Here is a 25,852-nt window from a genome sequence, read left to right on the forward strand (position 1 = left end):
AGAAGACTAAGGGAAGTTGGATATGATGTTTGATTTTAGGTGGGTCTTCAATGCCGTTGAGGTAGTTCAGGCAAGGAGAAAGTTTGTTTAGGCAAGAGCTGTTGGAAAATATTTTTATTATAATTTAAAATTTAAAGAAAAAATATTTTCTTTTTCTCAGTCAGTTTTTCTTTTAATTCAAGATAAAAAAAAATCATATCTTTTATTCCTATCTTTTAGGAATTGTGTTTGACTGAGCCTTTAGTCTTTAGTCTTTCCGTTGGAAGCCTTTTAGCACGTTAAGATTTTTATTATGTTTGTTATTGTTTTGTCGTTGCAAGTTGTGATAAATTCGGGGCTACATATTTGGTGGTTATTTATTTTGCTTATAAATAACTCCCTTTTGAGGATAAAAAACAAAAACTAGAGACACACATACATAAAATAAACACCGGATATTTTAGCTATTTCTTATAAAATTCTATTATAAAAAAAATTGTTTTTGAGTATAGATGTTCTTTGGTTCGGAGATTCTTTGTTCCACATCATCTTGATCTTGTGAGATAAATTTTTAACAGTGAAATGTTTTCTCTCTAAGGACAACCTTTGTTTCAACCCAGGTATTTTTAAACCGTTCCTATATTATATTTATTCTTTATAATAATTGATTGTAAAAGCATTTTATGTGTTTTAATTATAGGTGAGATTATAACACTGCTATATTTGTTGTTTCTAGCTTCCTAATTCTTTATGGCACAAGAGCTATCTTGAGCACTTTATCTTGGGATACGCGTTAATAGCACAAGAAATACGTACAATGCAGCAAAGTTCCCTCAGCAAAGCATGGTTTCCGTTTCGTGATGGTTATAGTCTATGCCCTTAGTGCCATTATGCATAATAATTAACTAAAGAACAAGGATTCCCTAAAAAAAACACCAAAGAACAAGGAAAAAAAATATTTGAAAATGATATGATAAAAACAAGTGCATTGTATTATATATGCTTGATAATGGTTATAATTGTTGTCTTTTAAATGTATTCACATGGTTGGAAAGTAGAATTTTAAGTTAAGATCTGGAAGAAAACATGGTCTTTATTATGCATAGAAAATTAGAGAATGTGTGAGAAGATGGCATTGGAGTTACCCTAAATTGCAGCAGTGTAAATCACAAGTGAGCTAAGATAGTCTTGACTGTCATGTTCTTTAAATTGTCTTGAACTACTATCTTAACCGTGCATGCACGGAAAAAAAATTTAACTTATTATATTATGATTATAATATGTAATTTGTTTTATGATAAATTTGATCAAACTAAAAAACTGATATCAATATATAAATTATAAATATATTGACAAAACATTGAAAGATAATAAGAGTTTTTTAATATATTAACATAAAATTCATCATACTACTTATATCTATTTATCATCATACTACTTGTATCTATCTAGAGTTTTGACAGCAGTTTGTGGTTACTATATTTCCTAATCTAATATAAACAATTATTATATAAATTTCATTAAATAATAAAAAGTAATAACATATATATATATATATATATATATATATATATATATATATTTATATAATTAAATCTAAAGTTGACCATAAAGTGTTGTTTATAAAATATTACTAATAATTATTAAAGTTACAATAAAATATATATTATATATCGATATAATATAACCATAAATATTAAATTTTCTAAAAAATTTTCTTCTTTGTTTGTTATTTTTTTCTTTAAAAATAAGCAGCTTCTTTTGTAAGAAGTTTTAGTGTTTGATTCAGTTTTTCCTTATAAGTATTTGTGATATAATTTTACAAATTTTTTTATATCAAATCAAATAAAATAAATTATTTAAGTCAGAAAAAGAGGAAGCCATAAAATTATTATAACTTAGAAGTATCATTAGAGAGTCTAACACCTTAATCACACCTTAATTAAGGTGCTAACTAAATAAAATGCAGAAAGTGAAAGAAAGAAAAGCATTGTATTGGTATTGTTTGATTTGATAGTATTTGTGTTGCATTCCCTTGTACGTTTTCTCTGGTTATATTCTTTGTTGTTTCTGTCTTATAATAGAACAACGGAGTATTCATGTTGAGCAGTTTTATGTAGATGCATTTTTTGTCTTTATTAATTGGAATTTTACTTTGATAAGAACCGTGACATATGTATATCCCATATTTCTAATATTCGTTTTGTCTCTTGTTACGTTAGTACTATTATTTAGGATATAATATTTTGTCTATTTATTTTCTTGTTAAATTTAATCTTAGTCTATAATTTTGGTCATTGTGTTTAATGATATACAAAAACGGAGCCAAGTTCAAGAGTATATTTGTCTTGAAATTCACAAACATCAAATGGAGTTAAGAGTGAAAAATCAATTACATCAATTTTCAAAAATAAGAAATCAAAATCATCATCATTTTAAAAGTAACAAGATTATGATTAAGTTTATTCAGAAAATAAATAAATTTTATTCAGAAATAAAATTTATTTGAAGACAAATAGATGTTACTAACTAATTTGAAAGATAATTTTGGAAAAATAAATATAAATTATTAAATAATTTAATGTTATTAACTAAATTAAATAACTTTCTTAAATGTGAATTAGGTAAAATAATTTTATATTTAAGAATGAAGCCAGTTAGTTTTGTTTTGATTATTACTCAAAAGTAATTTACTGCAATACGTTATAGTTACAACAGACCTTACTAGTTACTACTAACTACAGCTAAAGCATCGTATCTATGATTTTTTTTTTTTATTTATCCATTTTTTTAAAACAACCACATATACTCTGTATGGGACCAATCCAAATATACTCTGTATGGGGTTTGCTAATATACATACTTCCTTTTCTAATTGGAATGCATTAGCCATGTACACCAAAATATTTGCACATTAAACTCATTCAACTTCTATGTTTTATTATATTTATTTTAAGGATCTTATTGTAATTTAGTTTTATTTTTAAAAAAATAGATTTCTCTCTCCTCTTCCACTCATGGCTCTCGTTCCAAATTAACAAAGAAGGTTTGATCAATCCTTGTAACCTGCTTTGCCTCCGCATTCTACTGCCACCATCATTTGTGACGATGACGACCACGACATCTCCGGTAGAAAACTCCACTGCATCGTCATCGCACTATAGTAGAACTTGAATTGTTTTTCTTTTATCATAGTCACACCTTTTCCCTCATCAAAAACTTGTATTTTTCAATTGCACGATAGGATCATGTGTTTCCATGATTCCATGAAGAAACTTGTACAATCCATTAAGCAAAGGTGGTTAAAAGTTTTTTTTTTTCCGGTGACAAAAGTTGATCCCCTCTCGTTACAAAGAAAAAAGTGGTTGCGATTAAAAATTTGTGATGTTGCACCAACAACATGAACATGGAGGTTGGAGTAAGAGACGATCACCATGGAAGGACATCTCTAATAGGAGATTTCATTTTAGATTCTTAACTACTTTTTTGGTTCTATGATGTCACATTACTTTTAAAATCTCTTAAATTTTTTATTCAAATCATTTTAAAATATTTATTTATAATTTTTTTTAAATAATGAAAAATAATTAATTATATAATTTTAAATTTCAAAAAAATTTACAACAGAGAAACTCTGAGATAAAGTGGGTTCCAACGGCGTAGTGGGGTTCTATTGTGCACCATATAATCCCACTACATTTACATTTCTATTATATACTATTCCTATTTTTTTTTCTTACTTTTTTCTTCCCTCTTTGCTTTCCCACCCACCTCCTCCCTCCTTTCTTCTTTTCTCTCTTACCCCCACCTCCTCCGCCCCCGATCGGGGTCCCTTGACCGCACAAATCTCTTATTTGACCACCATAATCGTCGTCAGCCACCGATCTGACCTCCATCCCTCTTTTGTAATTATTTTATTTTTTATTATTTGTTTAAAATTATATTGTTATGTTATTGTATTGGATTGTGGTCTATTGTTGGTGTTATATGTTCTTCTTCTTCTTCTTTTTCGCAACAATTAGTTAGGACTTAGGAGAGAAACAATAAAAAACAATTTAAAAAAATTACAGATATTTAGGATTCTTCTATAAGAACCAAATCTTCGACATGAAGATCTTAAGAGAGGGTCTCCAGTAGCTAGATCTTAGACGAACAAATCTTCAGCTTAAGATCTCTCTAGGATCTTGAGATGACCTAAGATGAGAATAAAAGATTCTTTTTCCCAATTTCACCTTCTCTCTCCTATAATTTTTCAAAATACACCATTCTCAAAATAAATGCTTGAAATGAACCTATTTTTACTATCGGTGAGAAGTCGGTTTTTTTTTTTTCCAATTACACCTTGACCTTCTTTCTCCTATAATTTCTCAAAATACACCACTTTCAAAATAAATACTTGAAATGCACCTATTTTTACTGTTGGTGAGAAGTTGGGTTTAGCAATCCCGAATTCTCAACCTGCATGTTTTTTTTAACTTTAATTTGTTTTAATTTTTTAAGAAAAGATTTTTAAGGAGGTTAAGAAGTTGGGAATTCACTGCCTAATTCCCTAACTTTATTTTTTTAAAATATTATATTTTTAAAAAAAATGATTTTATTAAATATGATTTTTTTGCTTATATTACTTAATTTTAAAAAATTGATAATATTTTTGGCTTAATAATAATTAATTTATACTAGAATACATTACATCATAAATAAAATACATGAATAATAATATGTCTTTGGCTTAATAATAATTAATTTATATTATAATACATTACATCATAAATAAAATACATGAATAATGATATTTGTCTAAGGGAAATTTGTTTGTTATAACCTTGTTGTCAGCATATTTCATATTTTTTTTTGTGGTATCCCATTCTATTTCTTTGTTCATTTCAGTGGGAATGCGATTGAACGACCCTTTGCACTCCTTCTTCTCCTCAGATTGGATTAGGACCCATTGATCTCCTTCATATTCTTGTCACATTAATTTGTGTGGTGATAAACCAAAGGAGTTATCGTAAACATTATGTCCTGTAAAGTAAATAGCGGTGTAACATAGTTCATGGGATCAACATTGACAGATTTACAGACAATCATAATGTGAGAACATGGTAATTGTTTAGCCTGATATTCACCACAATCACAATTTTGAGATTGTAATATGATTCTAAACCTTCCAGGTGCTCTGGGTGTTTGAAATGGGGCTTGGGTCTCTTACCATAAATGTGTGGGTGTGTTTGTCAAATTCATTCATTTAACAATGTTTGTATTTGATCCTTGCTAACTATTATTCTTTGCCTCCGAGACGACTTTGGAATATTGTGAGTCGGAGTTGATCATTGCTTGGGTGTGTCGGCCTCTAACAGCAAAAAAATTTGCGATCTTGAAGTACATTGCAGTCTTAAAATATGTCTCCTCAACCAACGATGATGACACTGGCATTTCTTGTGCTTTTGAACATAGAATTAACCAACTCAGACAACAAATTTATAGTCATATGTCCTCAACATTTCCCCTCATCGAAACATTGTACCCAATATTTTTTGGGTCACTGATCCAGTCATTCAGCTACAAACACTAGTCAATTTAATATGTTATGAAATTTGAATTAAAATATAATTTAACAAAAAAAAATAAAGATTTTCACTAGCCTGCATGAGTGGTTTCTTCAAATGTTTGCAGTTCCGGTTACCCGTGAAGAAATGGGAAGTGTCCTCAACCCATAAGTTACTTGGGTTGTGGTAGACACTTATAATCAATGGGTGCCTATATGAAATGAGAGAAATGCTACTTTGTGGAGTATCCTGCCTTCTCAAATTTTGATGGAAAACCCTATGCTGAAGTTGACTCCCCTTCTACAATGGCGTAGGCAATCGGGAAGATATGGTTAGCATTGTCTTGTGTTTTCGCTATCAATAATGTGTCAGTATACTTCCCCTAAAGACATGTACCATCTACTTGTACGATGGGTTTGCAATATGCAAAACAAACACAGTAATGCATGGACCGAATGACCAAAACACACTTTTAAGCATTTTTTTTTGCCAAGTACTATTTCTCTTTCTTCAAACACGGATTTTGTTTGAGCAACAATCATAATCCCAGGAACACAACATTGCAAAGCTCCCAAAACTTTTGGTAGCTTGACATACGATTCTTTTCCATAATCATCTCCAACGCTTGCTAACCATGTCATTTTGTAGGATAGAGTATAATTCATGAACTTTTTAATCTTTGTAATTAATGTTTTGATGGAGATTGTTGGGTTCATTTTGACAATGGGTTGGATGATCTACGTTATGATGTGTTTGTCGAGTTGCCTATGATCCTGTCTAAGCATTGGTGCGAGACAAGTGCGATGACCTCTGATATTCTTGATAATTCATTTCCTATGCATCTTTGAATTGCATGCGCCCAATCTCCATGTACAACCATTTTCATGTGATTTACATACGAAGTTTAGCCTTTTCTGGTCATAATGTATTGTTTTGCAGTCAAAATGATTTCTGATGTTGTATTCTTTGGCTGCTCGAATACATTGTGATTTTTCATCAAAGGTTGTGCCAACCTTGAGTGCACCAGTTGGTGGTTGTGCACAATCTTATTGTTGAACGAAATGGTGATGATCAATGTATTGTGGTAGGTGGTCAAGGTTCAATTCCACTGAACACTTAGGTTAGTGATATTGCTTTGGTCAAGGTGACGTTGGTTCGACAACACCCTCGTCATTGCTTTGGTCATTATTATGATGAAACAACTCTTGATCCTCATGCTCACTGAAATCATCCATGTTTTCTTCGTGACATTGTATAATGAGATCTCCATTACTGATGGGATGTTCATTTGGGTTTGATGTTTGTGTTTGTGTTTGTTTGTTAGTCGATATTCACAACTTAATTTTGTATTGAATATTTGCACAAAATTAGAGCCTTACCTCCAATTTATGGTTCTTTTTGTAGGAATTGTACATATTTTCATGTTTAGTGTGATTTTACATATTAGATACTCACATTTTGTGAATTAATGTTGAAACCACTTCAGTTTCAGGCCAAAAGAAAAAAAGGTTCAAGTAGCTGATGTCTTGCTAAGCGAGGCAGATCCGTTTAGCGAGTGACATCCGCTAAGCGAGGCATACAGCTTGCTTAACAGGTTGGGAAACCCTAGAAGAGGATTAGTCAAAGATGTTCTCGCCCAGCGCGCCGCCAGCTCACCCAGCGAGTAGGTTGTCTCTTCTCACGCTTAGCGTGCCCAGCTCGCTAAGTCAAAATTCATTTACTCTCGCTAAACGAGCCTTCAGAAGCTGAAACGTCCAAGAAGCCTTTAAAACACTAAAGTTGGCAAAAACTAAAGGGGGAGTCGAAATGCAGAGCACAAGGAGAAGCTGAAGCAACAGAAATAGAGCTGCAAAGAGAGCTTAGGTTAGAGGAGTGAAATTAGGGTTTTAGAGGTTGAAGGAGACATCCTCAACCATTCTTTGCCATTTTATTTCACTAAACTATGTTCCTTCCTTGTATTGAGAGCATATTTCTTGTAATGGAAGGTTAAGCCTCTTGGTTAGGAAGTTCTGCTAAACCCTTGATGTAATATTATTTCACTATCTATTTAATGTTATTTTTATGTGTTCATTGCTTCTATCTATGCTTATTTTTACATGTTTGTGGCTTGATTACCCATTTGTATGTATAGCTAGGATTTTTAGCATTGGGAAATGCTTTAAAACCTTAGAACTTGATAGAGCAAGCTAGAAATCTGTATGTTTAGGTATGGAGTGTAGAGATCTAATTCATATTATGTCGTGGACTTAATGCAACTCTTTTAGGCTAAGTTTGTTGAGGGATCAAGGACGAAGTTTAAAGAAAGTTAGGCTCATTCACTAGAGGGATCTTGGTTTGAGTAATTTCTCAGCATAAGAACACTAGGATAATGTTAAATAAAGAAAAATACATAATAACATCAAGAGGAACTCAGTAGAACAACCCAACGCTTTTTACTTGACTGTTTTCGCTTCTATAATCCTAGATATTTAGTTTATACTCAAATAGACTGTAGTACAGAATTCAACTTGATATTTACTTTGCTTTTAGTTTATACAAATGTTTTCATACTGAATATACAGTGTCTGAGTGAAACAAATTCCTTGTGGATACGATACTCGATCTTATCATTTTATATACTATTTGTGCGAATTGGTACACTTGCCGACGTCATTCGAACATTGTTGTGATGGAGTGATGTTGTAAAATATTGTGATGGAGTGATGTTGTAAAATATTGTGATGGATGATAGTTTTGTTGGTGAAAGGAGGTTTGTTGGGCATCAGAAAAATAATCATTTTGGGATAATAGTCGTATGTATGAAGTATAAATGTCAAAGGCATCTTGTGTTTCAAGGTTGTTGTATGAAAATGTTGGATCATTGAGGTCCAGGTTGTTGTACGGTAATGGTTGTGGAGACGAAGACGGTAGTTGTGGTTGTGGAGACGGAAGGTGTGGATGTGGAGGCGGTGGTTGTGCTTGAGGAATAAGCTCAACAACAACATATAATTTGGAAGAATTCAATTCTGGATTTTGAACAATTGTTTCCAGCACACCTCTGAGATCGTCATTGTCGTGTAGTTGTGCTGAAATAAAACGTGTTTGGCCATGATGAAATGAAATAGGGACACACTATAACAACTTAACAACTATTTCAGTTGCCCGAGTGGGAGACAGTTGTTAATTTTTTGAATCAATTATGTTAACATAATTGACATACTCACGTATAGAAATATGGAGTTCACACATAAATACGCCAATATGACCAGATCGTCTACAATTTGAGACCATGGTGGTCAATGACAACTAATATTTCTTTAGGTGGAGTCATGGGTGGTGTTTGGGAGATGTGAGTGGGAAGACTATGAGAGTTAGAACAAATGTTACTTTTGTGAGGATGTTGTTGTGTGTGATGTTTTGTGAAAATAACAACTCTTGACCGTCGACAGTTTGTCCGTTGCATCATGACTATTGACCGCAATGTTTCTCATTATGCACTGAGCTCACATGGATTATTGAGATCCGCATTAATGTGCTTTCAAAGCATTTAGGTTCATATTATTAAAATAAATTGAAAATAACAACTAAAAAGCATGGAACAATGAAAAATACATAATAAAGACTAACAAAAAATTAAAAGCAATACAACAATATATGTTAAATTATTCATTGTAATTTCAGGGAATTGTCCAGCTTCTACTTCATCTCTGCCTAGCTTAGGTCATTAACTTGAGAAGGTGATGATGAATTATGAATATCAACTTTAAGTTCCATACATATTACACTTGTCATATTTGCAAATGTGTCGAACATGCACCAAACACTTTCTTCGTCAATAATTTCAATTGCCTTATACTGAGCACGATCATTGAATTGGTATACAAGACAACGATATCAAAGTGTAGTAATTATAGGTGTAACATCATCTTCTCTAATTGATAATTGCATTGTAGTGTTTATGTCTAGCAGCGTCATTGTTGAATTCAACGGTATCGATTTTGTCTTTTCACTTTTGAAAACTGCATTTGCACTTGAACTGTGGATGATCTCACCATTGAAATAAACGTACACACAGATTGGCTCTAAATTCATTTTGCTTGTTCTATCTGTTTTCTCGCATAATTTGATTTAATGCAACTATGCAAAGTCTATGGTAATATGGTGCCTTTATATATACAATCAATCATGGGTTCATGGTTCGTGTGATTTGGAATCTCAATGCGTGACAGTAAGACAGTCGTGTTAACGTGCTTTCGAATCTCGAGGCCTTAGAATGAGACAAAGTGTAAACGTGCTTTGGAATCTCGATGCAATTTATATTATAAATTGATGGGAGGAGCATGTTAATAACATATTTTCCAACTTCAAATTTTATATCATTTGTACCCGATTTACCTTTAAACCTCGTTCCCATGGCTCATATACCTCTATTGCATCATCAACATGTTCACCGTTCACGTACCACAGTTAACGACTTAATCACTTTGCATTACCATACAATACGTGAACCACAACCACAAATTATACCATTATTATCATCTACTAGATTCCAACATATTGCCCTAGTCAAACAGTACAGAATTGTTCCTGCATTAATCACTATATTGGTTGAACGATGGAGGCTTGAAACACATATCTTTCACCTGCCATGGGGTGAGTGCACCATCATACTCGAAGATGTTGCCCTGTATCTAGGCATTAGGGTCGATGGTCGTGTTGTGACTAGACCTAGCTTCTTACATTGGGATGAGTCATGCACTGAGATACTAGGCGAAGTCCCTCTAGATAATGCACGTAAGGGAGTTGCACTAAAGTTGACATGGTTGCTTAGTATCTTGTGCGCACCATTACCTGAAGAACCAACAACACACTAACTACAATGCAGGTGTAGAGCTTGCATAATGTATATGATTAGTGATTCTTTAATACCTAATAAATTTGAAAATATAGTTCATCTAATATATTTGAACCTATTACGTGATTTCGACAACATAAAAAACTATAGTCGAGGTTCTACTTGTTTAGCAAACTTGTACAAAGAACTGTGTCGGGCATCATCGGAGGTTGGTAGAGTTATGGGTGGTTGTGCCATACTCTTGCAGTCATGGGCTTGGTATCACATGCCTTTTATTACACCAAGAGTCCCACAGCCCAAAACAACTTATCCACTTGCCAAAAGGTTATTACAAATAATGAATAATTTTTTTTAATTTCAATTATGCGCATTATAACATTACAATACATGGTGGTATTGTTTCATTTACATTTCAAATGGAGTAGTGGTAGATTAGAACATAAGGGCACACCTCATGGTGACTTGGTCGGATATAGATCTCGTATAGATCATATGAAAAACCATCAACTATATTACTATCATCAACCGCACCATCAATATGTACATATTAACATTTACTAATGTTGCATTATTAACATATATTTCAATTTTCTTGGGTCCCATATAGAAGATTTGAAGAGCACCTACCAAGACATGCATACAGAGACATGGACATTTGGTCTGCATGTACTGCAATTATTTGTTTTCCCATCATGGAATAACATCAAACAAATCGGGTCAAGCTACAATTTAGACTACATCAAGATATTCCTATTGATCCCATGAATCTTGATCGACTTTACTGGTAAATTGCAATCATTATAGTGACTGGATGAAATATCACACGGGGTGGAGTAATATCTGGAAAAATAGACACAATGATGTTTTAACTGAACAATGGGTTGAGGGGTCAGTGACACATACAACGGAGTATATGGAATGGTATAGGCAAAAGACCATTTTGTTCTTGTTTGTTGCACAATAACTAAATAATCCACGCACAACAATTACACATAATGTTATAGGGACAACCGTTGAAGAAACACATTTCTCAGTTCCACATCCTCAGTCAATTTTTATACTCCATCACCTGTTCATCAAACTTTTAGCCAAACTTGTGAGTCAGTCAATGTAACTAACCATGATGGATAACCAATTTATTTGGTGTCGATTTGAATACACCAAATTTTGTGGTATCATATTTAGCTTCTTTACAACAATTAGATGCACCATATTCATTTAGAGAGCAAACACAAAGTTCTTCACCTGTCGCAACTCACAGTGAAAACACCAAGACAAAACAACAACATCATCATCATGAGGGAGAATTAGTGATATAGGAGAGAATAAATCCGCGACGTAATCAACGTCCACCGCCCTGTGGGACTGGTTGTCATCTTGGTCATTAAAGTATAAAATATTGTGATAATGAGATCAACTATGTTTAACTAACCTTCTAATGTAGTTTTCAAAATTATGTTAAAGTAGTCATGCCATGTTATGTTATGTTTAAGTGATCATGTTATGCAATTTATAAAATTTATGTCCAATACATTAAAAATATCTGTGGCAAATTTATTTCATAGTTTTCACGTCAAAGAATCCAATATATCTGTGATAATGATGATGATGTTTGCACAATGTTAATGTGCAATGAGAAATACCATGTGTTGATCCTATAAAATTATTATGTACCATCAACAGAACATCCGATGGTATGCTCAACTTACTTCAATCCACCATCACTCTCACTCATGATGTAATGTTATATTACAATGGGTGGAAGATACCACAACAATGTGATTTTTTGGATTACTCCTTCACTAGAGCAAACCCAATAAGATTTGAAATTCCTTCGGGTTGTAGCATCGAAACATTCAAGGATGTCATTAAGTAAATTGTGCCTATAGGGATTCACCCTTATGAAATTCACGAATCACAACTGATCAAACAATTGTTCTTTCAACAACCAAGTAATTCAAAATAATCAGAAAAATTAATCGAATATCAAATAATAGAGTTGAAAAATAATGAAGATGTGTTAAAGGTGTTAGCAGAATCCAACTATTGGAAACGTTTTTGTCTAATAGAAATTTTAGCTATTTCTAATAAACCAGTAATCCAACTATTGAAAGAAGACATGTTCGCTGCACAACACCTTTTAAATTATGATGAGTTACGTCATTTTCATATTTTAATTGTTATTGTTAGTATATTCCGCTATTTTTATTTTATTGTGTTCTATTTGTTATGTTTCAATTTTGTTTTATTATTTTCAATTGTTATTGGTAATATTTTCCATTATTTGAATGTTTTAATTTCTTCATATGATATAATTAAGATGTGATAATTATATATTTATTGTATTTAAAAAAATATTAAAAAAAAATCAAAAATTCGACAATCGTGTACAAATTAATTATTATTAAATAAAAAATATTATCAATTTTTTAAAATTAATTAATATAAGAAATAAATTATATTTAATAAAATCATTTTCTTAAAAAATATTTTTTTAAAAAAAAAAGTATAATATTTAAAAAAAATAAAGTTGGTTAGTCGGGTAGTGAATTCCCAACATCTTAACTTCCTTAAAAACCCTGTTTTTTTTAAGAAAATAAAACAAATTAAAAAAAAAACACGCAGGTTGAGAAGTCATAATGACCAAACTTGACTTCTCAAGTTTTTTTTTTCCAATTACACCTTCTCTCTTATAATTTTTCAAAATACACCACTTTCAAAATATATGTTTGAAATACATTTGTTTAAGATTAATGAGACGTCAGGTCTGACCATCCCGAATTCACAACCTGCAAGTTTTTTTTTTTAAATTTGTTTTTAATTTTTTTTAAATGTTTTATAAGAAAGTTAAGAAGTGGGGAATTCTTTACCCGACTTCCCAACTTTATTTTCTTAAAATATTATATTTTTAAAAAAATAATTTTATTTTTTTTATAATTTTTTATTAATTATTATTTTTATTATATTATTTAATTTTAAAAAATTAATAATATTTCTAATTTAATAATAATTAAATTATAGTCGTGATGTCCTTCGTTTCTCTCTCTTCACGTTTAACTATTGCCTCACACGCTACACATTACACAACACAAGTAACCTCATAATATATATATATATATATATATATATATATATATATATATATATATATATATATAGTAGAAGTATATTAAATATATATATACTCTTGCCTATCTTTGTGCAACATGTACTCTTATTGTCACTTAAAAAGAGACCTTAGGATAAAATTATATGATTATAATTGTATCTATGTTAAAAAAATTAAAAATAGAAGTATATTTTAAAAATTTTACATGTGTTATAAATTATTTAATATAATCTGATACAATGATTTAATATTCTGATTGATTGAGTTGATGATCGATCTAATTTTAATAATAATGTGTGTGACATTAAAAAAGAGGAAAAATAATATTTTTTGTTTTATTAAATTAAATATCTCAAATTACTTTAATACCTTGAAATTAATTAATTAAAATATATAATAATGAATTTTTGTCCTCTATATTTATATAGTACATTACTCACGCATTTACCACATCTCATATATATATATATATATATATATATATATATATATATATATATATATATATATATATATATATATATTCCAAGGTTTTTGGGATTTAAGAATTGAGGAGTTAATGCACCGTATTATGAGTCCCTTGTTAGGTGGGTAATCAATTATATTTGTGAATTGAAAAATGCACAGGGAAGGCTATCATTTGCTTCATTTCAGACATTCAAAGAAAACGCAGTGAGCAATTGAACTCGCTTCCTATCTCATTTGCTTCATCTCTTACATTTGTGATTAGTTTGTTTGTTTTATTCGTTCTCTCTTTAATGCTAAGGGAAGGACCCTGTTTTATTACTCATCTCTGACATTTATTTTCCTTTTTTCGTTTTGTATAATATTGGTGTATACTTTTTCTTGACCGAGGCTTGCAAGTTGATGCTGTAACAGCAAAAGGGGCTTGAAGATGGTGCATTTTCTACAATTGGTTATGAAGGTATAGTATTGTAGTGATTTTTTTTTTAACGTTTTTCAATTCTGGTTTGCTTTTCTTCTTTCTTATTTCACTTTTTTATGTTTACTCTTTCATCTTTGGTTGTAGGTGGTGAGAATCAAGGTCATTGTGACTTTGGGATTGATGAGAAATTATTATATTTCTCAATTGCTCATCTTCTCTCCGATGAATCGTTTCATTTTTGTTCTTCCATCTCTGATGAGCAAGAGTTTTCATAAGAAATAATTTTTTTAAGCACATAAGAAACAACCTCACTCTGTAATAAGAAACTGGTATATTAGGAAAGCAAACTTTGCAAACACAAAGTTATCATTAGACAACTCAAGTAAAATACCAAGGTGAGGGTTTGAGTGAAATATTACTATGTAACATGTAGCATTTATTTGATTCATGAAATCCAACTGTGCACAAGATGTGCCAAATTAGAAAGAAAAGAAGCTACAAAATTGCGTAGTATCCTGTCACAAAATTACAAAACTAAGTAGCCATTTACTTAGTATCCAATTGTGTATTTTCATTGTTTATAAATATTTAGTTATTGATTACTTACATTTCGTCTCTCTTTTTTAAAACACAAATGCTAGCCAAAGAAATTGTGCGTTAAATAAGACAACACAATATGTAGCAATTGTGGTGTGATTATTACACCATGCCTATGTTTGAGCATTTTTTGCCCACATAGGTGGTAACATTTAAATTTACAAAATCATGTAAATGATTAAAATCCCTCCTTTTATCTTTTTTTTTTTACAGGGCCTCTACTTTTATCTTATAAACTTATTTTTATTGTTCTTTTATCTTCTAAAATGGTAAAGGAAAAGATTATTTCTAACTGATTAATTAATTTGTCAATTTTCAGTTTGCTAACAAATTTGAATTGAAAGTCTTTTACATTGAAGAAGAAGGTTTACTTGATGTAGGATATTGCTTCAGAGTTCTCAATAGAATGAGATTCTAAAGCTTTTGAACTAAGGGTGTTGAAATTCTCTATTTTTGCCCGTTCTCTCTCTCTCAAATTAGTTTTTAATTATCTCATAAATTAGGTTCTTCCACATTTTTATTCAGTGGGAAATTATTTTGAGATTGTATGTAAACTTTTAATTTTAATTAGTTTCCTTCATATACCAGTACCTGAGAACCAATATTTGTTTTCTCCCTTTTCTAATAAATATCACAAATTAATATTATGAAGTAATTATACTACTTTTTTTTTGAAATTATACATTAAGTGTCTTTTTAATTTGAATATATGATCACTACAATATTGTGATATTTCTAAGCTAATAAAAAAATGAGGTAAATATTTTTACTTAGCTGTTGCCTTATCAATGAAAGCTAAAATATTTTTTAAAACAATATATTTACCTCTTATTATTCTATCTAACTTTTAAACTTGATTTTTTAAATAATAAAAAATATTACTCTTCTTTGTTACGTGCATCACAAGGGATACATGCACTAGTATGTGTCTCACACACACGTTGTATAGTATCGTTTAAACAAATACACATTATTATCCTCGTGAATGCAAGATAGATTATATATTTAGTTTCACAACCCTTCTGTGTTGTTTCACAACCCTTCTGTTATATATTTAGTTTCACAACCCTTCTGTGTTGTTTCACAACTTGGAAAATCTGGGGTCAACTTAAAGGGGTCATGGAGAATATTAAAAAAAAGATCCAAACAAGAAATTGGAAGAGCTTTATTGAAACAACGCAGAAGTGTTGTTAAACTAAATATACTACATTATCTCACCTCCACGAGGAGAGTGATATTTAATTGTTTAAACAATACTATGGTCCTATAGTAGGATATATAGTAGCCACCCGTGCTTGAGGCAAATTAAGCATCCAACATTCGATTGATATATATCATATTCCATTTAGTTACGTCAAGCCATGGAAATGGAGTTAATCTCGATACAAACCATTAAACCCTCCACAACCACCCCTCCTCACCCATAATCTATCACCTCTGTAAAAGACTTTATTTGAGAACTTACTAGTTGCTACAAAGAACAAAGTTCTAATACTAATAAAGAAACAAAATCTCACATAAAAAATGCTGACATTGGGAATATTCAACAACTTTAAACGGTATAAGAGTAAGGACGGATACATTTGAAATCACACTTTAAAAGGCCAAAGTATCAAGAAGGGGCAATTTTTTTTAAAAAAAATTTACCATTTAAGGATAAAATTTAAATTAATATCCCAAAGTAAGTGGTGAAGGTTACAACTTATTTGGTATTACTTCATATTGTTCTACATTAAAGTCGTAAAATATTTTATAACTTCAATTTTTTTTAATTATGACTTTAAAGTTATAAAAGTTTTTTTTTCTATGACTTTAAAATCGTAAAGTAAAATATTTTTTTTATTGAAATCATAAAATAATTTAAAACTTCAATTTTTTTACCTAAAAAATAGTAAATATTTTTTATTTTAATTATTTAATGAATCATTGTTTTATTTTTTAGTTTTATTTAATATTTTCTATATTCTTATATGGTTTTATTTAATATTTTCTATATTATTTGTTTTTTAAATTAAAAAAAATAATGCAAAAGACTAAAATTTAAATAAAAATATTAAAATATACTACATATTTATTTGACAAAAATATTAAAAATTTTTTTTTACTAATATTAACAAATAATATTAACTTATAATTTATCAAATAATATTAATTTAAAAAATAGTTCATTTTTACAATTATCATTAAGTAAATTAACAATTTCATACAGTAGTATTGACTAATTTTATTTTATAAATTATTTTAATATTAATAATAAAAAATAATTTAATAATAAAAGTAATTGTTAAAATAAAAATAACATAATACAACAACAACAACAACGCCTTATCCCATTAGGTGGGGTCGGCTACATGGATCAACTTCCGCCATAATGTTCTATCAAGTACCATACTTCTATCCAAACCATTAATTTCGAGATCCTTTTTGATAACCTCTCTTATAGTCTTTTTGGGTCTTCCTCTGTCTCGAATTGTTTGTCTTCTCTCCATCTGGTCTACTCTCCTCACTACAGAGTCTACCGGTCTTCTCTCTACATGCCCAAACCACCTAAGTCTATTTTCCACCATCTTCTCTACAATAGGCGCTACTCCAACCCTCTCTCTAATAGCTTCGTTTCTAATTTTATCCTGTCGAGTCTTACCACACATCCACCGCAACATCCTCATCTCCGCTACACCTACTTTATTCTCATGTTGGCTCTTGACTGCCCAACATTCTGTTCCGTACAAAATCGCCGGTCTTACCGCAGTCCGATAAAACTTTCCCTTTAGCTTGATCGGTACCTTTGCATCACATAACACCCCCGATGCTTTTCTCCATTTCATCCATCCTGCTTGAATGCGATGATTCACATCCCCTTCAATTTCCCCATCATCCTGTATTACAGACCCAAGATATTTAAACCGTGTGACTTGAGGGATAATATGGTCTCCTATTTTCACCTCTGAGTTAGAAACCCTCCTTCTTTTGTTGAACTTACATTCCATATACTCCGATTTGCTTCTGCTTAGGCGAAAGCCATGTGTTTCTAGAGCTCGTCTCCAAGTTTCCAACCTCTCATTCAACTCCTCCCTCGACTCTCCAAAGAGGACTATGTCATCTGCAAAAAGCATGCATCTCGGCGCTATCTCTTGGATTTGTTCCGTGAGGACATCCAGAATTAAGGTAAAAAGGTAGGGGCTAAGGGTTGACTCTTGATGTAAACCAATTGTGATGGGAAAATCGTCTGACTCTCCATCCTGTGTCCTAACACTAGTCGATACCCTATCATACATATCTTGGATAGCTCGAATATATGCAACCCTAACCCCTTTCTTCTCTAGAGCTTTCCACAAAATCTCTCTAGGCACTCTATCATACGCTTTCTCCAAGTCAATAAAAATCAAGTGCAAGTCTTGTTGGGCCATACGATATTGCTCCATCACCCGCCGTAATAAATAAATCGCTTCCATGGTCGACCTTCCCGGCATGAAACCAAATTGATTCTCAGTAACTTGAGTCTCCTTTCTTAATCTCCGTTCGATCACTCTTTCCCATAATTTCATGGTATGACTCATGAGCTTGATTCCCCTATAATTTGCACAATTTTGTATATCCCCCTTGTTCTTATAGATTGGCACTAACGTGCTTCTCCTCCATTCCTCCGGCATGCGTTTTGACCTCATAATTTCGTTAAAGAGTTCGGTGAGCCACTCAAGACCTCTATCTCCAAGAGTTTTCCACACTTCAATAGGTATGTTGTCTGGCCCCACCGCCTTACCATTACTCATTCTTTTCAACGCTTCCTTTACTTCCTATTTCTGAATCCGACGATAGTACTTATAGTTCCGGTCCTCTTCTCTTGTGTCTAGACTGCTAGAGTCATATCCATATCCATCATTAAATAAGTTGTGGAAATACGCCTTCCACCTTTCCTTGATATCTTTTTCATGCACTAAGACTTTGCCTTCTTCATCCTTAACACACTTTACTTGATCCAAATCTCTAGTCTTCCTCTCTCTACCCTTAGCAAGCCTATATATAGATCTTTCTCCGTCCCTGGTTCCTAGAGCTTGGTATAGTCCGTCAAAAGCTTGGGCTCTTGCCTCACTCACCGCCTTTTTGGTTTCATTTCTAGCTATCTTATACTTATCCCAAGTTTCAGAATTTCTACACCTAGACCACTCCTTGAAACACTCCTTTTTTACTCTAACTTTGCTCTGAACATTTTCATTCCACCACCACGATTCTTTACCCCTAGGTCCAAAACCTCTAGATTCACCCAACGTCTCTTTAGCCACTTTAATAATCTCTTGGGACATCTTGTTCCACATATCATTTGCACTTCCTTGTGATTGTCCACACCAACCCTCCCATATCTTTTGTTGGAAGATTCCTTGTTTCTCACCCTTCAAGTGCCACCATTTGATCCTTGGTGCTACCAGAGGACTTCTTCTCTTTGCCCTATTTCTAATTCTTACATCCATAACCAAAACTCTATGTTGGGTAGTCAAGCTCTCTCCCGGGATAACTTTACAGTTCAAGCAATACTTCCTATCAGACTTCCTGATAAGGAAGAAATCTATCTGAGAACATGTCCCTCCACTTTTGTAAGTGATAAGATGTTCCTCTCTTTTCTTAAACCATGTATTGGCTATAGAAAGATCCAAAGCCTCCGAAAACTCCAAGATGGATTTACCCTCCCCATTCATCTCCCCTAGGCCAAAACCCCCATGCACCCCCTCAAAACCTCTAGCCACGCTACCTACATGTCCATTGAGATCCCCTCCTAGGAAAACTTTCTCTCCTTGGGGTATATCCTGAAGTACCCCTTCTAGATCCTCCCAAAATTTTACCTTAAAGTGTTCTGCTAACCCAACCTGAGGTGCGTACCCACTAATAACATTAAAGGTGTCCTGTCCCACTACCAATTTTAAGACTATGATACGATCTCCTACTCTTCTTACATCCACGACATCCTTCTTCCACTCCTTGTCCACAATAATCCCTACCCCATTTCTTGATCTGATTTTTCCCGTATACCATAGCTTAAATCCCGAGCTGTCTAATTCTTTCGCTTTTTCACCTGTCCACTTAGTTTCTTGTAGGCACATAAAATTGATCTTCCTCCTCACCATAACATCCACTATTTCCATAGATTTTCCAGTAAGTGTGCCTATATTCCATGTACCAAAGCGAATCCTCCTGTCATGAACTAGCTTCTTTACCCACACCCGTTCACGAAAATGTGGGAACCCTTGCTTACTTTTCACTACATCCGGGCGGCGATGCAGCGGCCCTTGCTCTTTTGACACTGTACTCGAGCCATACAGCGCGTTGCTTCCGGGCAACGACCTAGCAGTCACATTATTACGTAATTGATCCATGTCATAGAGATTCGACAAAGTTTAACGTTGGCTGTCGAAAGCCTAACACAACCCTCTCCTTTTATCCGGGCTTGGGACCGGCTAAGAATAGCAAAACTACCCTAGGCAGGATTAAAAAATAACATAATACATTAATATAAAATGAATAATACAAATGAAACCGAAGCATGAAATTAAAAAGTAAAAATAATATTAGCGGCCAACTTACTTATCACAATAAACATTTTAAGCGATTATTTTTGTTAAATTAATATATAGTAACTTTAATATTTTTGTTTAAATTAAAATCTTTTGTATTATTTTTTTAATGTACAAAACAAATAATAATCCTTAACATTAGTAAAAAATATTAAATATAAAAAATATTAAAAAAAAAAAAACTAAAAAAAGAAAACATATATTAATTCATTAAATAATTAAAATAAAAAAATACTTACAATTTAAAAAAAGAACAAAAAATTAAAATAATAAATTATTTTATGACTTCAATTAAAAAAAAATTACTTTACAATTTTAAAGTGGTCGAAAAAAAAAAATCTTACAACTTTAAGGATGTAATTAAAAAAAATGAAGTCCTAAAATATTCTAGGACTTTAATATAAAAAAAAAATCATAATCTATTATGACTTATTTCTTTTTTAGTATTAATTTAAATTTCATTCTAAATCAATCATAATTTTTTTAAAAAAAATTACCCTTAATACTTTGGCCCACTTTAAAATGAACACTAACTAGTTTGCGCTTTAAAATAAGATCATGTTTACAAACTTGCACTAAAAGGGGTTTCTAAACTGAAGTGCGAATGTAAAATTAGGGATTTCGAACTGAGTCGACCATGAAGCGTGGAAAGAATCGCCGATCCTACGATCCCATGCTCAAAACGCTATTTCACTTCGATCTTTGTCTCTAGCGATGATGTGTACGAGGCAACACAGATGGAGGACCTTCAAAAATTTGTTGTTGTGCACCATGTTACGAGTTGAACCACAGTTTTTCTAACAATGGAACCAACCATAACACAATACAATAATTAGGGCTACGACGAAGTTCACATTACCTGTAGGAGATGAATTTCACGACAGTGGTGTCAGAGGGTTCATCAAAATTCACAGTAGCAGCGAAATAAATTTGTGTTACGATGTTTGAATAGAGAGTAAAAAGATTAGGCTCTGTTATGTTTATTACTTACCAATTTAAAACTAAAAAAATTTACTATTATATTATTAAATAAAATAAAATGACCAAAGGACTACATTGAAAATAACAAACTTAAACTTCAGAACAAATACATGACATGGTATGAGAAAATGACATGTCTCAATAATATAGGTCCAAGTCATGTAGGGTATCAAAACTCTTTAAAATGCGCGGACACAAGAAAAATTGCCTTTTTTTATGATGAAAGAAAGAAGAAAAAAAACTTAAACATTGAGATAAACTATGGAGATAACAACAGGCTATGAAGAACAATAAGAAAGAATTGACCGTTGAACACTAAGAGTTGCTTTGTGAATTAGTTTATGTATAAATTAAATAAACTTTTGAAAAAGCTTATATAAAAGAGTTTTTACAAACTAATTTACATACAAGTTAATTTTAATTTATCGAAAAAAAATCATTTTTTGCTTCTAATAGTATTTTATGGAGAAGTTTATCTAAATACATAAGAGATAAATATCTTTAAAATGTGTTCACTTATGGACAAAAAGAGAGAAAATGGATAATAAGGTTAAAATCGCTTTAACTTAAGCAAAATTTATTTTTTGTTCATATCACACATATCTTTTATTGGAGATAATCTTGTTTGAACCATATATGATAAAAAAAATAGACTCACTTGAATTCAAACTAAAATTAAAAAATGATAAGAAAATAAATATGTGAAAATATGTATAACTAAAGTTTAAGTTAAATAATATATTTCCATTGCAAACTATGTGAAATTAATATAAGTTAAATAAATGAATATACATGTAATTCAACTTATTTAAAATTTAATATTTTTAGAGATTTAAAAGAAGAATAACTAATCTATGACATTATAAAAAGATTTTATATTGCCATTCAATTATAAACTGTCATGTTAAGATTGTTAAATTATTTTTATTGATTGTGTCAAATTTTTACATTGATAATTGAAAATGTATAAAAGTTAAGCTCTTAAAAAATTTCTTAAAGTCAAAAGAATCACTAAAAAAAATCGTATTTGGTATAATTCTGTTAAATAAATCATTGCACCAAACTATCTAAAATAAAGTTTGGGCTGTTGCTTCCTCTGCCCCTAATTTGCTTCATGCACCCCATAAAGTTAAGATCACAAAAATTGACATTATTACCCTTGGTGCCACTTTAATTTAGCACACACCCCATAAGTGGCAACCCTAGCACCTTCCTACCCCATTGTGCGCCACAAGAAGAGAAGGGTTTGTGTGTATAATTATAGAAATTTTTTTGGAAAAAGTGTGTGGACATTGGTTGAGGAAGCAACTAGGGAGCATCTCTTGACTTCTTTGGTGCTAAGTGATGCTAGGCTATTTTTTATGTCAACATAATTCAATTCCGGAAACTATAATTCGGAGGAGATTTTTAAAGCTTTTAGAATGATGAATCTGGAACAATGATGCACAATTCTGGAAAATCAAATTTGAATCACAATACATAGTAAATTAATGTTGTGGATTTATGATTCTAGAATGGCAATCACATAATTGCAGACCAATTGTTCCAAAATAAACTTATATTTTTGGATTACATGTTGTAAAAAAAGAAGAAAACAACTTACCATCAATAGTGCAATGGGATTGGAGTCTCGAAATATTTAAGGGTGCGGAATTTTGATTTTGAATTGGGGAAGTTGTATAAGGTGACTCGGTGTTGGTGGTTACATTGGTTGGTGTGTGAATTTGTGTTTGAATTGTGAGGGTTAGATGAGATTGTTCAGTGGAAATTGATAAGGGAGGATGGGGTGCTGATTCTATGGGATTTGATAAGGGGTTCGAGGCATGTATTTGTGGGCAATGGAAATTATTTGTGAGGTGAGTAGGGGAATATGGTTTCAACAAGACAAACTTTAAAGAAAGAAGGACAACTTTGGAATATTTCAAATTAAGGAGATCCAGGCAGAAGTAAAACAGGAGGTGCAAGAAGTAAAAGCCTAAAGTTTGGTATTTTTAGCCCAGAACAAAAAGAACCCTAAACCTTAAATGGCTATGTACTTTCGTAGTCGTATATAAAGATGTAGACACTGCCTTTGCAAATGATACCAATGAAAAATTGTGTTGCAGCCTCACTCTGTCGTTTCATTTCATTTTATTAGGTCTTTCAGCAAATTATTGTTATCATGATGCACCATGTAGCCTCTTGCATTTTCTAGTTTTAGTTGCAAGAAAATCCTGAGTTAAGGTTGTCCTGGTGCAAAATCTAGCCACGGCAATTAAAATTCGTGTTTTTAGATGCGTGATTTTTCGCCCAATTTGCAATTTTTTTGCCACAAAATTGTTTTGCTACGTAGTACTGCGTGGTTAAAATGATTAATACCATTGAATAAGTAAAGCAAAATGATGAATCCATAACTTGTCTGAAACGGATGAGGATATCTTGTGTTTCTTATTGTCTTCCAAGTTCTCTGATTGCTTTGCTTTGTGTTGTTGTAACTGATTACGGTTTGTTCAACGGGTCAGTTACTTGTTCTTTTTTTTTTTATTTGGGTGTTGGTTTGATTATGGGGTTTCAAGTGTTAGTGTCTGTATTAGATGGTTAATACCGAGTTTGCTGCAATATGAAGGTTCAGTATAATAAAAAAAAATGTTTTTGATGCTGCATCTTCTGGTTTGGTTTCAGCTAATATTTCTATTAGAAATAAACAAGGAGAAAAAAATGGAAAGGAATTGTAGAAGGCAGAGAAAAGTGATGAGGTTATAATATCTGAATATGGTGTGGATTCCTTATTTCAAAGGGTCTTAAAAGTTCTCTGATTGCTTGGTTGGTGATTATCAATTGTGTTTTTTGCAGAGGTTTTATGTTTTCATGATATTATGATATGAAGGGAAGTGGAATAAAATTTTAATGGGAGTAATCAGTGATGAATCACCAATCACACTATTCCCCTTCTCTCAATTCCAATTTGTCTTCCCTTTTGATTGTTTACATTAGAATCCTTCTCCCAACAGGTTTGTATAGTTTGCATTAGCCTAGGTTTATTTTGATTACTTCAATGAACACGATGCTCTTGGGAAATTTAGTTGATTGTGTTAGGTGTTCATCTATTTAAAGTTACATTTGCACCCTGTCTTGAAATTTTTTTAGTGTTATGTTAGTGACAATTTCACACCCACAGCAAAGAACAGGTAGCTTTAAAACTTGATCATCTTTTTAAAAAGAAATTGAAGTAAAAGTTTGTGATTTAATGTGGGCATAATGTAATGTCATCTTCTGGCGGTTGAGATTCTTAGATGTAGGTCCTGCCGCTGAAGAAATAATAAGTTAACTGAACACAAGCACCAAAATTCTTAATCTGATGTGCATTGATCTGTCAGATTATACGAGCATGGTGCAACAAAAATTTCTTCTTCCCTGGTTTTTTCTTGCTTTATTTGTCTTTATAAATTGACATGTGAAGTAGAACTCGGGCAGGACATGTAGGAAGCTGCAAGCTTGTTAATTTTCCTGCAATCATTGAAATAGTTTTCTCAAGTAATATTTGTTCAACAATTACTTTTTCATGACATCTTCAACTTTGAGAATATAAGATGCCATCTTCCAATGACTTTGTCCTGATTGGATCTTCAAAGTTATGAAGCCATGTGATTTTCCCTATTGAAAACTTGATACTGTTTTAAGAGAAAAAAGGCTATTCAATCCTTGTAAACTTTTATACTCCAAATCCAGAACATCCCATTTAATCCCTTAATGATATTTATCTCAAGCTCTTGGTTAAGGTCCGTTTCAAATGACTTGTCTTGTGCCCTTTTTTTTGTGTGGTCAATGATGATAAATATAATCCCAGCTCTATGAGACCTTCTTTGCAAGGTCTGGGAATAGATTTGTTCACATTTGTCTGAGCCACCTTCTCTCAAACGTCATGTATACTTTATTTTAATGTTCAATTGCTGGAAATGTGATATTCTTAGAGCCAGTTGAGACCGTTTGATTGAAACTTTTTTGTGAAATTGCAATTCGTTCGTTGTTGTATGCCATGTTTGAAATTGTTGTACAAAATTAGGCATTTTGTGTAGTTGTTATCTAGTGTTGGTAGACAATTGTTAAACATATCTCATGATCATTAAATATTCTTTATTTCTTTTCTTATTTGTTATTAAATATCCTTATCCCTTGCATCTCTCTTGCATTTTTTTTTTGTTGGTCAATGATGATAAATGTGATCCCAGCTCATTACGAGACTTTCACCATTGCAAGGTCTGGGAATAGATTTTTCCACATTTGTCTGAGCCACCTTCTCTCAAACGTCATGTACATTTTATTTTAATGTTATTGCTGGAAATGTTGTAATTTTATAAATTGACTATTGAAGTAGAA

General features: G+C 31.8%; 4 non-coding genes across 4 annotated transcripts; all 4 read left to right on the plus strand.

The window, feature by feature from the left end:
* Positions 1-23,868: 23,868 nt before the first annotated feature.
* Positions 23,869-23,951, plus strand: LOC113000962 (small nucleolar RNA R160). The gene has a single exon (XR_003266266.1). It is a non-coding gene; the product is annotated as a small nucleolar RNA R160 (small nucleolar RNA).
* Positions 23,952-24,217: 266 nt separating this feature from the next.
* LOC113000961 (small nucleolar RNA R160) lies at positions 24,218-24,296 on the plus strand. Its single transcript, XR_003266264.1, has one exon. It is a non-coding gene; the product is annotated as a small nucleolar RNA R160 (small nucleolar RNA).
* Positions 24,297-25,293: 997 nt separating this feature from the next.
* LOC113000977 (small nucleolar RNA snoR69Y) lies at positions 25,294-25,385 on the plus strand. The gene has a single exon (XR_003266283.1). It is a non-coding gene; the product is annotated as a small nucleolar RNA snoR69Y (small nucleolar RNA).
* A 290-nt stretch (positions 25,386-25,675) lies between these two features.
* On the plus strand, positions 25,676-25,772 carry LOC113000978 (small nucleolar RNA snoR69Y). The gene has a single exon (XR_003266284.1). It is a non-coding gene; the product is annotated as a small nucleolar RNA snoR69Y (small nucleolar RNA).
* Positions 25,773-25,852: the final 80 nt, after the last annotated feature.

This window comes from Glycine max, chromosome 2 (assembly GCF_000004515.6).
Source record: "Glycine max cultivar Williams 82 chromosome 2, Glycine_max_v4.0, whole genome shotgun sequence".
NCBI lineage: Eukaryota > Viridiplantae > Streptophyta > Magnoliopsida > Fabales > Fabaceae > Glycine > Glycine max.